The sequence below is a fragment of the Cataglyphis hispanica genome, chromosome 11 (assembly GCF_021464435.1).
Source record: "Cataglyphis hispanica isolate Lineage 1 chromosome 11, ULB_Chis1_1.0, whole genome shotgun sequence".
NCBI lineage: Eukaryota > Metazoa > Arthropoda > Insecta > Hymenoptera > Formicidae > Cataglyphis > Cataglyphis hispanica.
Genome location: NC_065964.1, coordinates 414043 through 430788, shown reverse-complemented (window position 1 = coordinate 430788; position 16746 = coordinate 414043). Strand labels below are relative to the sequence as shown.

Sequence of the window (16746 nt, the reverse complement as noted above, 5' to 3'; positions counted from 1 at the left end):
GCTTCCTTGAATATTTGCATGGTAGGTGCTACACTAAAAAACTAATGATAAAAATCACGTAAATCATAGACACATTTAAATGTCTATGATAATATCTTTGTCAACGCAATCAAATTATGCGTAATGAAAAATAAATACTTAAGCTACATACTCGAAATGCCATTGCAACGTTCATTTTTTGATAATATTTAGGTTTGATATGATGTTCATCCAAATGATAACTAGATTTTAAGTTAAAACTGTGAGGATTTTCAATGGCAAGTATTGCATACCAATGTTTTAAAGAAACTAGCCCATTCGGAGTCTGTAATGAAGAATAACAATATAAAATTGTTCAATATCAACTATAATTGACATTAAATGTATTATTATGCATTATGTATTAATATAAATAAATATATAATATACAATAATAAATAAACAATAATATAAAATTATTGTTAATTATATTTTTCAATTATTAAATTAAGTAATAATTATAAATTCTATGTGTGTATATATAAGTAATATATATATATATATATATATATATATATATATATATTATATATATATATATATAATATATATATAAATATATATATATATATATTTTAAAATTACACATAATATATATATATATATATATATATATGTATGTGTATATATATATATATATATATATATATATATATAAGTATGTATGATATGTATTTATATATAATTGCATATACGAATTATATAAACTAAATTTTCAAATCCTTTGATACATGTTATATATATTGTTGCTTTTTTTATTTGCCCAACATGTCCACATCATACAATTATCATTAATGTTTGCAAACCAATAACTTGTAGGAGCCTCAATATTTTTTGCAATATTGATATCTTCAGCAGAAAATTTAATTGTTTCTTTTTCTTGTACAAAAGATCTATTTTCTTCTTGTAATACATTATTTATCCCATGCAATGTAGAAGAAATTGTTTCTTCCGCTGAATGTGAAATTATTTCTCAGGATTCACATTCAGTTGAAAACTCACAAAACATAATGTCATCACTATTATTATGTTCTATCTGCTGACAACATGATATATTTTTTATTGAAAAAGGAGTGAAGGAATTGCTCCTTCTTTTAACTTTGGATTTTTTCTTTTTACATTGATAACTGTTCCATCGTTTTGTAAAAAAGCATCTTCTTTAATAATATCTTCTGACTTAAAGTGCAGTTCACAAATTCTGCTATACTTCTTTATTTTTATATTTTTAGTATACAAAATATTATACCAAGAAATAAACATATCATTCTATAAAAGAAATTAAATTTCTACTTTTAGAAGTAATATACATAAAGTATATATTCATGTAATAACTTTGAAAAAAATTTAAATAAAGATATTAGATTTAGATTATATTATATTAAAGATATTACATAACATAAATAATTTATTGTGCGAGGTGCAAAAAAACTTTTTTTTGCTAATCCACTTTGGTCTCTTCTGGAATTGCATCCCTTGATGCAACAGGCCATTTTACTTCAGAATCTATTATTTTATTTATGATGTTATACTAGAAATTAAGAATATTAAAATATGTATTTAAATTATTAAAAAAATGAAAAATATTAATATCACTAAAAATTATTTATATTAATATTTGAATACACTTAGAAAATATGAATATATTTAAAAAATATACCTTTTGATTATTAATAACATAAAAGATATTGCTCATAACTAAGTATTAATATTAATTAATTTGATATGTGAATAATTTTAGGTTATAAAAATTAAAAGCTTAGTTAAAGTTTATGCTAAAGCAAGTTCTATAATTTCCTTCAATGTTTTAATAATAATATCATGCAATTACAAATAAAATTGTAACTAAACTATACTCACTCTAAAATGTATTATTAAAATTATTTATCACTCATACTAAACACTTGCTAATTACTAACCAACGTAACACTATATTTATATGACGATTCAACATGGCGATCAAAATGATCCAAGTTATTCCATTCGGCAAACCTGGCCACGCACGGAACATCTTTTGTGACTACTTTTTTGCACTCTACACTATTGAGATAACTCTCCTTACTCTTATTTCATGGTTACGCTATTCTGAAGGACGGCACTCACATGAGGCATTACGCGCAATGTGTAATACAACCAATTGTAGATCAGAGTTTTAGTTGTACACTTTAACGGAAATGTTAAATAGATTTGCGATTGATTGTTGTAATCTACGCATCTCGAAAAGTGACGAAAAGTACGCATCATTGGGATCTCAAGCTTTGGATTCGCGTATAAAGTGCGCATATTTTATACTTATACGTGAATGAATAATATTTATACGTGGTAGCTTTGCATTTAGCAGCATTTTTAAGGTAATAACGCACGCGTCGCATTGATCTTAATATTAAGTTTTATACCGATGTTTCTTTACAAATATAACTTGCTTTTTTATAAGCAGTTTACGAGCAGTTTTTTAAAAAGCCAAGATCAAGTTTTGCTAGAAGTAAAAGAAAACGATGCAGATGCGGCAACGGCAACACTGCAATACCCAAGGAACTTACCTGTTGCGGTCAAATGTGTCCTTATTACGTGGAAAATAAACCTTACATAGAATGTAGATGTAAAGGTTTTAATATTTAAATTAAATTATTATTAATCTTTCCATTGTAAATAAACTATTTTATTCTCAACTAAAACTTTTATTCTAATAATTTATTTAAAAAAAATTCCAATTACATTTTCCAAAATATTTAGTTTGTTACTGCTTTTTTTTAAATTTATGATTTTTGGATGCGGAGATTTGTCGGGATACATCCAAATAGTTGTTAGCAGTTTGCAACGATCCTGAAAACAAAATAACAATATATTGTAGCGATACATATTTCGATATGTGTAAAATTATTATCGTCAAAGGACATAGGAGGAAAACATATTAACAAATACTAACTTCTCGAATTTGTGACCGGTATTCGCGAAGCTGGTCGCGAGATTTGTGGAAAGACGCTTTTGGATGTTAAGGTCTGCGGAGGAACGAGAGTTGGTGTGGGCGTTCACAGAGGAACACAAGTGGGAATCATTGGTGGAGAAGCATGAATGATAGTCCCAGGAGAAATATCATCGGTAAACCCCAAATCAATAATATGATTCTCATGTTGATCGAGTGTTCCATATTCTTCACTTTCAGTAACGTCGTCTGGCAATAAACCGGAATAAAAAAAAACTGTCCTGGAATAAATATATATTTATATATACATACAGCATCTTATGTGAGTGTATCGAACATGAAAAGTTGTCTTCTATATCTATTTTCATTAACAAATTGACAAAAAGAAGTGAAACATTTTTGCACATTAAAAAGAAAGAATTTACTGCCGTGTCTCTGAAGAAGTCATTCAAAAATGTCATGAGGTCATAAAATCTAAACTTAAGTTTCTTTTCCACTAGCTTTAGCTGCCGATCCACTGGGAATGTAGCTTTTGACCTTTTTGCGAGCTCTTGCATAATTATCTCTCAAATATTTCCAGCGAGCCTTAGATTTAATTTCATAATTGATTTATAATGTGTAAAATATTTGCATATTTGTATTCACAAAAGATTTAGATAGTACTTCCTAGAGTGTTAGACACTGCTACCCACAATGCATTTTTACGCAAATTGGTTCTTTCGTTAGGTTCTTTCGCAGGTATGCGATAGTCGTAGAATCCCTTCCTTTCCTTCACTGCTCCAATCAAGAGTTCATCCAAAGTGTCTGTACATACAGGACCTTCTGCAGTCTTTGTATTGCCTTAGATCATTAAACAAATGGGTATATTTAATTATTATGATACAATAAAATGATACAATAAAATATGTCCGAAGAATAAAAGAATGTAGTAAACCATTATACGGCTGTTATACGGCCTACGCTAACAGAGCGACGCCGAGCGCTCCCGACAAGCTCCGAGCCCTCGGTACCAAAAAATCGTTTCTCCTACCACTAAGGAGTGCTGTTAAACAACGCAGGCCCGCCACGACGGATATAAAAAGCCCGCGAGATTTTTTCCCGTGTTACGACAATTATATTTTATTCTCAATCTCTTCCCGTATTTGACAATTATATTAATCGAAATGGAATAGTGAATAGTACGCGAACAATGAACGAATAATACGGTGCGAATACTTGTACGAAATAGTAAGGAATTAGTAATGAATAATGTTAGCTAAGAATAAATGATTCGAATGCTTGAAGAGCTCGTAATTGAATGACTGAATTGACTGCCCGAACTGACTGCTCCGATTTTACTGCTGCAAAGGTTCGAAATCGCCGGCTTATATACTGTCGAAACAAAGGGTCTTCGGGCCGTGCGCAGCACACGCGTCGCGCTCTGGGATGTTCTTAGAATGATTCAGTGAAGGACTTCTGAGAAGAAAGATTTTTAACAACAATTCTTCTGAGAATTGTCGATCGATATGTTTATCTGACTATTGAGTTTCGGCGCTCGTGGTCGTAGCCGTCGCGTGTCTGTTCGACTTATCGCTCGCAATATCAGATTTCACTGATATGAGGCCTCTTATGCGCGTTCTCTTCTTAAGCTTAATTAATATTTTATAACATAAAATCCTTAATAATATGGTTAATATTTATGCTTATTAATTTATGGAATCATTTGTTCTATTTATTTCAGTTCTGATAATAAGTTAGCAGTTTAAAAAAAGTTGTGGCATTCTATAGTTTAAAAATATAGATATTTTGGATAACTTATATGTATTATATGTAATGTATATAATTTATGATTCCATAGAATATAAGTCTTTTAAATTTATATTTATGGTCGCTTGATCGATACTACAATAAACTACTACAATAAAGCGTATTAATTTTATTAAAATCATTTCTTTATGGAAGCATTCGCGCATTATATAATAACCTGTTTTAATTAATATGATTTTAATTATTTATAAAGTATAATTGTATTGAATATAGTATTGAAAGTTTTATATGTGATGTTTTGGATAAAATAATTATAAATATTGTCAACAAATCGTAGTCAACAAATTATTATTATATACGTTTTATGATTCCATAAAGTACGGCGCATTTACTCCTCAATATAAGAGTGAGTAATTATTATATATATATTTGTCTGTATGATTAAATATTAAAATCTTAAAAGTTAGATATTAGTATCGATATTATCGAATGTGAAACTCGCTCGCAAGTCCGTTCTTAAAGTAATCAGCAGGTTAGTTCTAGAAAGTCACTACTGTGCAGCTAGCTAGTTCTAAATAATGCTTCCTTATTCGTCGATCTAAGGAATTCTCAATTCCTTGCGCCATCAATTATTATTACTAAAAGGATTAAAATATATTCGGTTTTAGGCTAAATAATCATATGGAACTAGAATGATAAGCGATTAATGAAATTAGTTAACAATTAAAATAAAAGCAAATGGATTACATAACTATTCTATAGGTATTTTGCGGGGATAAAAGCGGTACTTTAGCGGTACTAATTACTAGCTAAAATATAGTTTTAAAATTGGCAGGACGTTACACCCGACACCAGATCCTGATCTCAGGTACCTGATCTGTCTCGAGCCGTACGCTCTGAGAACACACCAGTAAACCGCTCCGTAAATGGCTAGATCAGCAGTGCAGGAGGTTGACGAGTTCGCATACTCCGTCGAGTATTCTCGACACCTGCTCGCCTACGAATCCGTCTAAATCACCCCGTATAGTCCGAGAACGGACGAGTTTGCCGCTCTTTTCGAGTATACTCGGGTCCTGCCATCCGACCTTCCGAACTCCGCGCTAGGCGTCTCCCCGAAAGGATCTGGGGATCCGCGTCGCGTCATTATTACCGATGCTTTACGCACACCGTAGTCAGCTACATCATCTTACGCTCGACTATCCAGCAATTATATAAACAGTAAGACACATATTGTACGGCGATTTACAATTATAAATAGTACGCGAAATAACAACCGATCGCACACCGACGCTCCGATATACGAAGTATTGATAAACACGCACGACGGCTTCACGCCCGCACCATCGCGCGTCTCGCGCCGTGATTCAATTGTAACGCGCACGTTAAGAATAGCGCGCCCGCTCTATCGCACGCGTCCCGCGCCATCGAGATACGGCGCGTTAACACAATGCGCCCGCGTCACCAAAGTCAGACGACACACGCCCGTCTCGCCTCGCGTCACAACACCGCGAACTTAAAGACCTTGTAAATAGATGTAACTGACCATTGCCGATAAAGGCAAATAAACAATTTAAATTAACAACCTAATCAATCGTGTGTCTCACCTTTCACGAACCCTGATCCCGACTGCATTATTCGCGCATCCGCAACTGCTCGTGAAGCGGTCCGTCATAATGCTCGAAAAAATTAATAGTAAAATTGAACAGTCACCTATAATACCCACATTTGTGCTGAAAGAATTCAAGCATGCATTGTAGATAATAATGCATTAAGATGTTTATGTTACTTTAAATTTCTCAAAAATTCATGCATTTAAAACAAGATATATATATGTTATATATTTGAGAAAAAAAACATAAAGATTCTAAATGCAAAAAGTGCAAGTAACACGAATAGACCTATTTATAAAAAACTGTAACCTTAAAATTTTGTATTAACATGCCGTGAGCAGTGCATCAGATATAATCGAACGCTATTAGTTATTAATAATAAATTCGATATTTGTTATCTTATCCTGATTTGATCCTTATTCATCTTTTTATTTTTGGTCAAATTCAATTTCTGGCGTAAGAAACGCTAATATATGTGAATTTAATAATTTGGATTAAAACAACATAATTTTTATTAATACGCATATATTAGCGTTTCTTACGCGAAAAATTGGATTTGGCACATTGGTCATAGCAAAAAACGCGTAAAAATAACTAGGCGAATTTGCGTATGACAGCTGAGACGATTTGATTGGCTAACGCAATTTGGCATAAGTTACGCTTACGCAGGCGTACGCCATTACGCTGCATGTGACGGCACTCTTATAATAAAATATAAAGAACAAAAAAAAAGAAAATAAAATATTACTTAAAAAATATTAAATATATTATGCTAAAAACAGAAATTTCAATTATATATATATATATATATATATATATATATATATATATATAATGTTATAATTATAATTATATTAAATAATTATTTAAATACAATTACTAATTAATGTTAATGATATATGCATATAGAAGATACAAATTATTATCATTCAGTCAATTTATTATTCTATAATCGCTTCATAATTGCTTCGTATCAAATCTGATAAATTGCGCGATCGTACAATAAACAACATATTATAAATGTCATTTATTTCGCTAAATAAGGTACTCAGTAGGCATTTAATTGAGTACTAAATGGTGTGAGAGAGAACGAAAAGGTAAAAGAAAGAGTAAATAAGAAAGAAGTTTAGATGGCGTTACTAGCCAACTTACTATAAATATAATTTTAATTATAATTTAAACATATATATTCACATGTATATACGTAAATATAAAATTTGCAAAAAGTGGATGCTTATTAGCCTTGTTGCGTTACTGCTTTCTACACGAAAGGCCAAAAAACATTTTCAGCCCGTATCTCGGCCGTAAAATGATACGCTAGAGAAACAAGGATAGCATGCGATTGTAGCTCCTTGTCTAATATTATTTCATCCCAACTCCCAACAATCGCATCCATGTGCTCAACATGTCGTTGCTTGTGCCTTCATGGACGTTACACACATACGCGATGAAAGAGAGACAAAGATGGCGCAATCATCTCTCTTTGTCTAGCGATCAGTGTACTACCATTATCGACAATATCGAAAAGTGGATGTAGCACAGACATGAATCAAAATTGAAAAGTGGACGTAGTACGGAAATAAACCATTCGGCTCTTTTATCTTGCCTGAAAATGGACGTGGTCACGTAGTTCCAAGCGGCCGTAAAATGAACGTAGAGGCGCTACTGTATGGGTTCGAGAGCTATCATACGAAAAACGCCGGAATGGCCACTCTCAAGTTTCTCTCTGGTAATGGGTTTATTTGTGTTGCACTTTTTGAACTTTTGTGCTAAATGTACATACCACTGAACTATATACTGTCTCAGCGACGCTCTTTCTCTTACTATACCTCGATTAGTGAGAAAAGATTGCTCTCTATTTTTATAGTGCAACTTGCTTTTACCACTATACCCCAGGGACGCCGAGAGCTAGGACAAACTAAAGATCCTTAACCAGAGATGGACAATGTACCGTTATGGAGTAAAGATATGATGTTTTTGACGTCTTTGGACATGACGGTTTATTTTGAATGTTGAATAAATACAATAATATGATATATATCTTTCGTTTTTAGTTAAGTGAATAATAAATATTAAAGCAGAACACGTATTTAAAAAAATTATAAACAAATTTATTTTATTAGTTTTTTAATGTTAATATCAATTAATAATATTATTAATTGAATTGACTATTAAAAAATATATTGTTATAATTACTATATTATTGTTATTGCTATATCATTATTACATTTTTATCATTATTATTACCTTATTTTATATTATGTATTATTACAAATATAATTTATACATTATATTTAATTAGACTCGTAGAAAATTAATTGCAAATTATAGAATAATAGGTCGCAATAATATTTATGAAAAAACAATAAATTTGTTTACTTCCGATTTATTTTTAAATATAATTTTTATACAATTGTTTATATTTTACGATGTTTTTCATATTTACTTATGTACAATTTTATATAATAATGTATATAATTGATTAAAAAATATAATTGATTAAAAGAATATAATTGATTAAAAATATAATTAATTAAAAAATAAAATATAATTGAATATAATTGAATGTAATTTGATTAAAAAAATGTATATAGTATTGATCCGATTGAAACCATCCAAATTCATCATTCTAATTATAATTGTAGTCTCGTATCTTTTACTCATAAGAATGAAATTGAATTCCTTTAATAGCTGAATATATATTGGACGACAATTGTATCTAAAGCTTATAATCAAATATATTAAAATACGTTAGCATTGAAAGTAAAAGTAAAAAAAATAGAAATTAAGAAAGTAAGAAATTACATGCAAATAAGAAGAAATACAATGAAAACGAATAAATAAGAATCAAAAATGTTTTCTTTATAATAGTAATTTATAGTTTTACATTATTTTATGTATGCATGCATTACTATGCTTTTGCTTGCACGAATAGCATTTTTATTAGACAGAGATATCGCTTTTGAACAATTTTTCAATTTAAATGTTATAAATCTTGTGTTACGTCCAGACTCTGGGAAGGATGAGTCACAAGGAAGGGCGCAACAATTGTTAAATAAATTGAAAATAGAATATTACGTCCAGACTCTCAAAAGGATGAGTCATAAGGAATAACTATTTCAAGTATCCCGAAATCAAATGCCTTATGGGCGTAAGAATCGGGTCGAACGAACTCAAAGGTCTGAAAATCAGGCAAACGACTGTACACGTCGCTATTACGCTGTTTTCCGACGTTCACTTGGTGGTCCCTTTTTGGTCAAGGAATTTAATCCCTATTACTCGGGATGGGACCAAGTGCGATCTTTTCTTTGGAAATGAGAGAAGGGGGTTAAAGAAATATTTTTAATTAATTAACAAACATTTATTCAAAAATATAAGAAAAAGTTAGATCTATACATGTACATTAGAAAACTAATCTTATTTGAGCGTATGTGTATGTGTTCATTTATTCGCGGGTGTTACATTTATGCGGAGGACGTCGGTCAGAGTGAGTGAGGGAGCAGATTCTATCGTTAATATTTAATTCTGACCGGTTATTATACAATAATTTTGTTAATAGATAAATAAAATTAAATAAACATGTGTATGTGTAGAATGGTCGCAAATATAAAAATGGTCGCTTGTTTAGTTAAATTAGGTTTTTTTCTAAAGCTTACTATGGCTATTACGGAACGAGTTAATAATTTGAAAGAATAAAACTAGGAAATAATTACAGTATTTAGGGGATGATATCCAGGTGGATGTATTGAGAGATCATCAAGATTCGGAAGGTTGTTCTTGGATCGCCCTTAGAATTTCTTCTGAAGGGATAGGACTTGGGGGAGGAGAATCATTAATTAGGATCACTATTGAAACGGATCCCAATGATCGGGGGGAAGAGGATGGAGAATGTGCAGGAGCGTAAGAAGGAGAGAGAAAGGGAGATGAATGTGGGCGAGTCGATGTCGGAGAATTAGAAGGAGAGAGAGAGAGAGAGAAGTGTATGTGAACTATTGGAATCTGTGTCGGTGTTGATGTTTGTATAACGCTCGTCAAAAATACGCTTGATGTTATTAATTATGTCTTGTGCCGCGGTCAAATTGTCTATAATTTGTATAATATATGACTGTCTCGAACGTTTCCTCCGTAATATGCGCCCAAGCCAACGTTTTCCTGATTCAGCAAAAGACCCGACAAGCGCGCCTAGCTCGCGGACGAAATTAGCCAAAGACACAAGGATATCTCGATCACTATCGAGGAAGAAAAAACTATAATAAATATCTAAGATCGCGTGCAGAAAATTCGTTGAGACTTACTTTTAGTAGTGGTTAGGATGTGTTGATGATTGGAAACGATGCCGCCCAGGGAAGACACTAGTTGCACTTTCGCGACAATTTGAATCACAGAATAAAAATTTAAAGAAAAATAAAAATCGAATTCGAGAAAAAATTTTGACCGATGATTTGAACTGTGATTTGAACGTAACGAACGTAAGGAGAGTAGAGAAAGCGAGAACTCTTGAATAGCCCTTTTTCAAGGATGTGTTTTAATTTTTTGAAGGGATTGACGAATTAGAAATTATTCCGGTATCCTCATTAAGCGGGGTGTTTCTCCTACTTTCTCGTTTTTTTTACTTTCGCGGTGATCGTCGATTGATGAGTCTGATATCGGTTCAAAGTCCCTTGGTTGTTGCCTTTCCTGGCCTTTCTTGTGCATGTGATTTGATTAGAAAAGTCTTAATTCTTCATGATTAGCAAAGAATTTATTTTTCTTATGATTACTTTTATCAAATGGTACGACTCTATTTGTTAAGTATTTCGTTAGAAAAATTTATATTATCTTCTCGGTATTGTTTTATTCTTCCGCCGGAAAATTCTACTGCAAGGGATATTTATAGATTTTTATTTATTCGAGTGAATCGGCATGGTTTCATCATCGATATTCTCGCGTCTTTCTCACGGTTACTCATGGATATACGGTTATTGACAAGTGACTAAGAGTTTACGAAACGCGTAGCGTAGAATGCTTTATTTGTTAAAAAATTCATTTTTATCACCAATAGACGATTGCCGTAATTTCACGGAAGAAAGGAATCGTGGAGGCGCCAGGACGTAACACTTGTAATAATAGTTTTTTTTTTTAATAAATTGTGACATGCAGGTACAGAAAATGTGTTTTTGTTACATAATTTTGCAAAAAATTTTTTCAAGTTTACATTTTTTAAAAATCGGATGTGAGGATAAAAAGTTTTAAATATTCTTGTCATTTGAGTAAAAAAGTTGAATGTAAGTGAATTTACAAAAAATAGAGTATTTGCGTGTTTACTTCTAAGACGTGTTAAGTAATAATAACTGTAATAATAATTATTTGATTGTAGCGATCCTGTTGCATTTATACAGGTCTGACATACAATTTGAATTTTTATAGTACTCGCAATTAGGTATCCGGCAATATAATAAATTTTGTTTAACTCTAATTTACTAAAGACAATTTATTTTGGAATTACATTTAAGATTTGTACTTGTTCAGATTCGTCCACAGACTTAGTGTTTTTAATTAAACTATCTAAAAATTCTGAAAAAAATTCTCTGTCATCATCTTTATAATTACTATTGGATATACTCTTCATGTATTGAGAAATACTTATCAATTTTAAATTGTTTTTGAATTGAAGTGCATTCGGAATAACATTTTTTTATCTTATTACAGAAAATAGGTTCTCAATGCAATATTGTGAAAGACGCAAAAGTAAAAAGTATTCAAAATTTCTATCATGCTGTGGCGACGTCTAGTAACAGCGCCGATAATCACTAGATTCAAGTCATTAGTTCCTAAGAAGCTACGCCTCTAAATCTTTCGTGACCTTAGATCTAACTTCTTTCAGGGAGATTTACGTCGTACAATCGCCGACACGATTTCTGTACCTGATTTTTGTTACTTGTACTAGAGAATAAAGAATATTAACACGTTAAATAAACATTTGTCTTAACACAACACAAAGAGTGAGTCTCGATTGCGCACATTACAGATCGGACACGACAAAATTTCCCGATCGGATACAGACCCGATCGGACACAGACCCGATCGGACACAGTCCCGATCGGACACAAACTCAGTTGGACACAGTTTGGATCGGACACATATGATTGCAAATTAGACACCACCCTGATCGGACACAGGTTCGATCGCACACAGACCCAATCGGATACGGGCCCGGACGGACACTGTAGCATATATTTCGTAAATTGTAAAGCGAGATCCATCCTACCGGTAGGAAGGATGCCGAAGGCCCCTCTTGCGTGTGTGTGTGTGTGTATGTGTGTGTGTGTGTGTTGCGCGCGCGTGTGTTTCCTGTCCATGCATGTACTTTGGTATAGCGTCTGCGTCTGTTTCGGGTTCGTGTCCGATACGTAATGTGTGCAAACGGGACGATTCCTACACAAATTGGTGACCTCGACGTGATCGAGTTGACCGACACGCTCGACAAATGATACTGAAGATAACCACGTGAAACGAACTTTTCGAAAGGCGCCATGTTACTCTTACATTCGCCGCCAGCTAGTGCCACGGGTGATGACGACGGACTCGACCGCGGGCGCAGTAACAGGAACACTGACAGGGAACAGGAGAACACCCTCCGACGGACCGGCTCCTCTATCTACAGGATGCGCAGACGCCTCCCTTACCAGGAGACAGTGGACTACCGCAGCCGCAGCCTCCTGAAATCTACGCTACGGAATTCGTTCCGACGAAATGTGATATAATGCCGTTTGTCCGACAGCTAGACGAAATCATGATGATCACCGTAGCCGACGTCCTAGAAAATCCACCACGAGCAGGCAAGTATGAATACCTCAAAGAACCGAAAGAACGACTCAAAGCATTTTACTGATTCATAGAAACAGTTACGTACACTGTTATTATGCATCAAACTAGACGATAAAAAACCGTCACAGTTACTTAGGGAGATGAATGCATTAGCGAGGAGTGCTGCTACGGAAAGTCTGTAGAGAACGTTATGGCTGCAACGACTCCTATCGCGAATACAGCAGCTTTATTAGTGGAAGAAATTATTCTAGACAAACTAAATGCGCAGACAAATTGTGGGAACATCCTACAGCCCACGAGATCCAAGCCATCGCGTTGATGCCACAGAAGCAGAGCGGACCGTATCAGGAAATCACCCGCCTGAGCGAACTTTCGGCAAGAGTCGAGGAATTGTCCAAGATAAATTACCGATGGGACCGACGCAAGCACCGAAATAGATCGCACAGCCGAAGCAGATCTCGTCCGACAATACAAAACGGCCGATGTTATTACCACAAGCGATTCGGAGACAAAGCGCAAAGATGTACAACGCCATACACCGCTAATAATCCAGACGACAAGGAAAACAATTAAGACCGCCAGTTGCAGGAGCTCACAGTTGCGACCGCGTCACCTCGAACAGGCTCCTCATCGCTGATAAAAAAACTGGTTGGACGTTCTTAATCGACACTGGCGCCGACGTGTCAATTCTCCCGGTCAAATTCTTTTCCAAGAAACTAGCACCGATTACATTTTTACTTTTCGCCGCCAACAGCGAACAAATCAAAACCTACGGTGAGAAACTATTGACGCTCGATCTCGGTTTCCGCAGGCCATATAGAACCTTTCATCTTGGCAGACATCACGCGTCCAGTCATCGGCGCGAATCTAATAACAAACCAAGGCCTCATCGTGAATCTACCGGGCAGATGATTGATCGACAACACAACCAAACCTACCGTAACCGATATTCGCACACGTTACCACAATAACAACTAATCCCGCAAAGAAGTACCATCGACTTTTCGCCGAATTTCCCGGGTTGACGCAGCCACATCGTCGACCAACGACGTGACCACACGGAATCTGCCACCACATCGTGACGAGGGGACTTCCAGTCGCAGGCCGATCAAGAAGGCTACCATAGGAAAAACTAAAAATTGCCAAAGCAGAGTTCAAGCACCTATTGGATTCCGGTATTTGCCGTCCGTCCAGTAGGGGCATCCCCGCTCCACCTAGCCTTCAAAAAGCAGAGGACATGGAAACCTTGCGGAGACTATAGAGGGTAAATGCCATCACAATCCCAGACCGCTACCCATTATCACATATCCACGATGTTGCGGTCGGGTTGCATGACAAAAAGATATTCAGCAAGACCTAGACAAGGTACCAAGTACCAGTGGCAGAAGAAGATATTCTGAAAACCGCTGTAATTATATCATTTAGTTTATTTGAATTCGCAGCAATGCCTTTCGGTTTGAGAAACGCGGCGCCTAACGAACAAGATACTTCAAGGATTCGAATTTTGCTTCTGCAACATTGATGATGTGCTAGTCGCGTCAATCACTGCAGAGGAACACCAAGAACATCTGAGGCAAGTTTTCAGTCGCTACAAAAGCAAGTATTACGACTAACCCTGCCAAATGTATTTTCGGACAGAAAAACATTGAATTCTTGGCATACCAGATCTCAGATGGAAGCACCAAACCGCTTCTAGAATGAGTAAAGGCCATACTCAAATATCCGCAGCCCAAAACACTAATCCAATTGCATCGATTTCTAGGGATCATAAACTATTATCGCTGTCATGTGAAGGACGCCGCAAAAAATCAAGCACCATTGAACGAATTTCTAAAAGACAGTAAGAAAAACGACAAGCGACCGGTGCAATGGACCGCGGATAGCAAAAAAGCTTTCGAAAATTGCAAGTCAGATTTAGCTCAAGCATTGCTAATGCACCCAGCAGATTCAGCACTACTTGTACTAACGACAGACGCCTCAGACATCGCGATCCGAGAGGCGTTAGAACAACACCGGGACAAACACCGAAGACCAATAGTCTTTTTATCACGGAAATTGAGCCTAACACAACAAAAATATAGCGCATATGACAGAGAACTTCTCGCCATCTACGAGGCAGTAAAACATTTTCGAGATATAATCCAAGGACGATACGTAACCGTGGAAACGGATCATAAACCTCTAACATACGCATTTAATCAATGACAATGGCATGGCTTGATTGCTTGGTCCTATATCCGAAGTACATCCAAACATTATGCTCAAATAAACCAATTTCCTCAGCTTTTTTTATAATTGTTTCAAGGTTATAGGTTTTAGTTTTTCGCCGTTTACTCTATTACCTGTAAAATAATACGTGACTGCTTGTTTCCATCTCGAGGCAATTCCAGCTAACATAAAAACGAGACTGTGGGCAGCAAAAATACTTCCATCATGATCTGGTAATGTAACATGTTGCTAATGATCGTGTTTGTTGATGAATCATAAAAGTGCCAGGTAATACTCATCTCATCAAGTACTAATGTACAATATTTATCAATTTCTTTTTCGAATCCAGAAATTTTTATTTCTATAAATTAAAAAATTTTGCTAATTATCCCACTTTTGAATTTATGATTTTCTAACTTTCAAGTTAAGATGCGAATAGAGGGGAGAGGGAAATTAGATTTCAATAATTCTTCATAACCTTTAGTACCACATGCAAATTTTAATTTGTAAGCTTTTATTAAATTGTCATTGTACCATTTTGGCATTTTTTTGTACTTCCAGGACAATAAGCACAACTGATCTTTATTAAAAATATTACTAATATTTAAAGATATTTTTACATACTTCAGTTTCAAGTCTTATTTTTCTTTTTGCTTGTTGTAACTTTTTTTTCATTTGATGTTCACTTCAAGCGTTCACCTCTGTCCAGAGCATTTCTAATCGTTTCATATGGAGAACATATGGATTTGAATCCGTTCCTTTTTCATTGAGTGGAATGCTCAATAATCATTTTTTTTTGCTTGAGTCATTGCAGCTTCTTCTGTCATTGCAACTTCTATCATTGCAGCTTCAGTCACTGTTTCAAAGTTCTGCCTTGTTAAAAATGTTGGCAAATTCTCATCAAATATTGTCGGTATTGCATCAGACTTTAGTCTGCGTAAATAAATCTTTTTTCGTTATACACATATCAGGGATAAAATGGACCTATACAGAAAATATAATTTATATAACTTTTTTTAGCAAATATTAAAACAGTTTCTTTTTTTATAACTTACTTCACATAATTTTGCATCTGAAGTTGGAATCCAATCTATGCGATTCATATTTTGGATCCATTTTTTTTTCCGGATCCTTTGGCAATCGACACATCTGATCCTGATAACTGGCACTGCAACCACTAGACATTTTTTAATACCTATTTGATTTGAAATAAAAAATTATTAGACTTAATTTTGAGATTACATTAAGAAACAAATCACATTAACTTATATTATAGTCACATATATAAAGTAATATACATATTTTACTTTGCACAAATTTTCACAATTTCTGTCAATGTAATCTCACTTTGAAAAATATACATATATAATACACAAAATTAGATAACACGCAAAATACAATAGCCAAAACTATTTATTTTTTGTATTTTTAATGAAC

At 34.0% G+C, this 16746-nt stretch overlaps 1 long non-coding RNA gene across 1 annotated transcript; it reads right to left on the bottom strand.

Moving 5' to 3' along the window:
• Window positions 1-673: 673 nt before the first annotated feature.
• Window positions 674-2011, bottom strand: LOC126853022 (uncharacterized). Its single transcript, XR_007687899.1, has 3 exons — window positions 1876-2011; window positions 1410-1546; window positions 674-1284 (listed from the first exon to the last, which is right to left on the bottom strand). It is a non-coding gene; the product is annotated as an uncharacterized LOC126853022 (long non-coding RNA).
• Between the last annotated feature and the right edge of the window lie 14735 nt (window positions 2012-16746).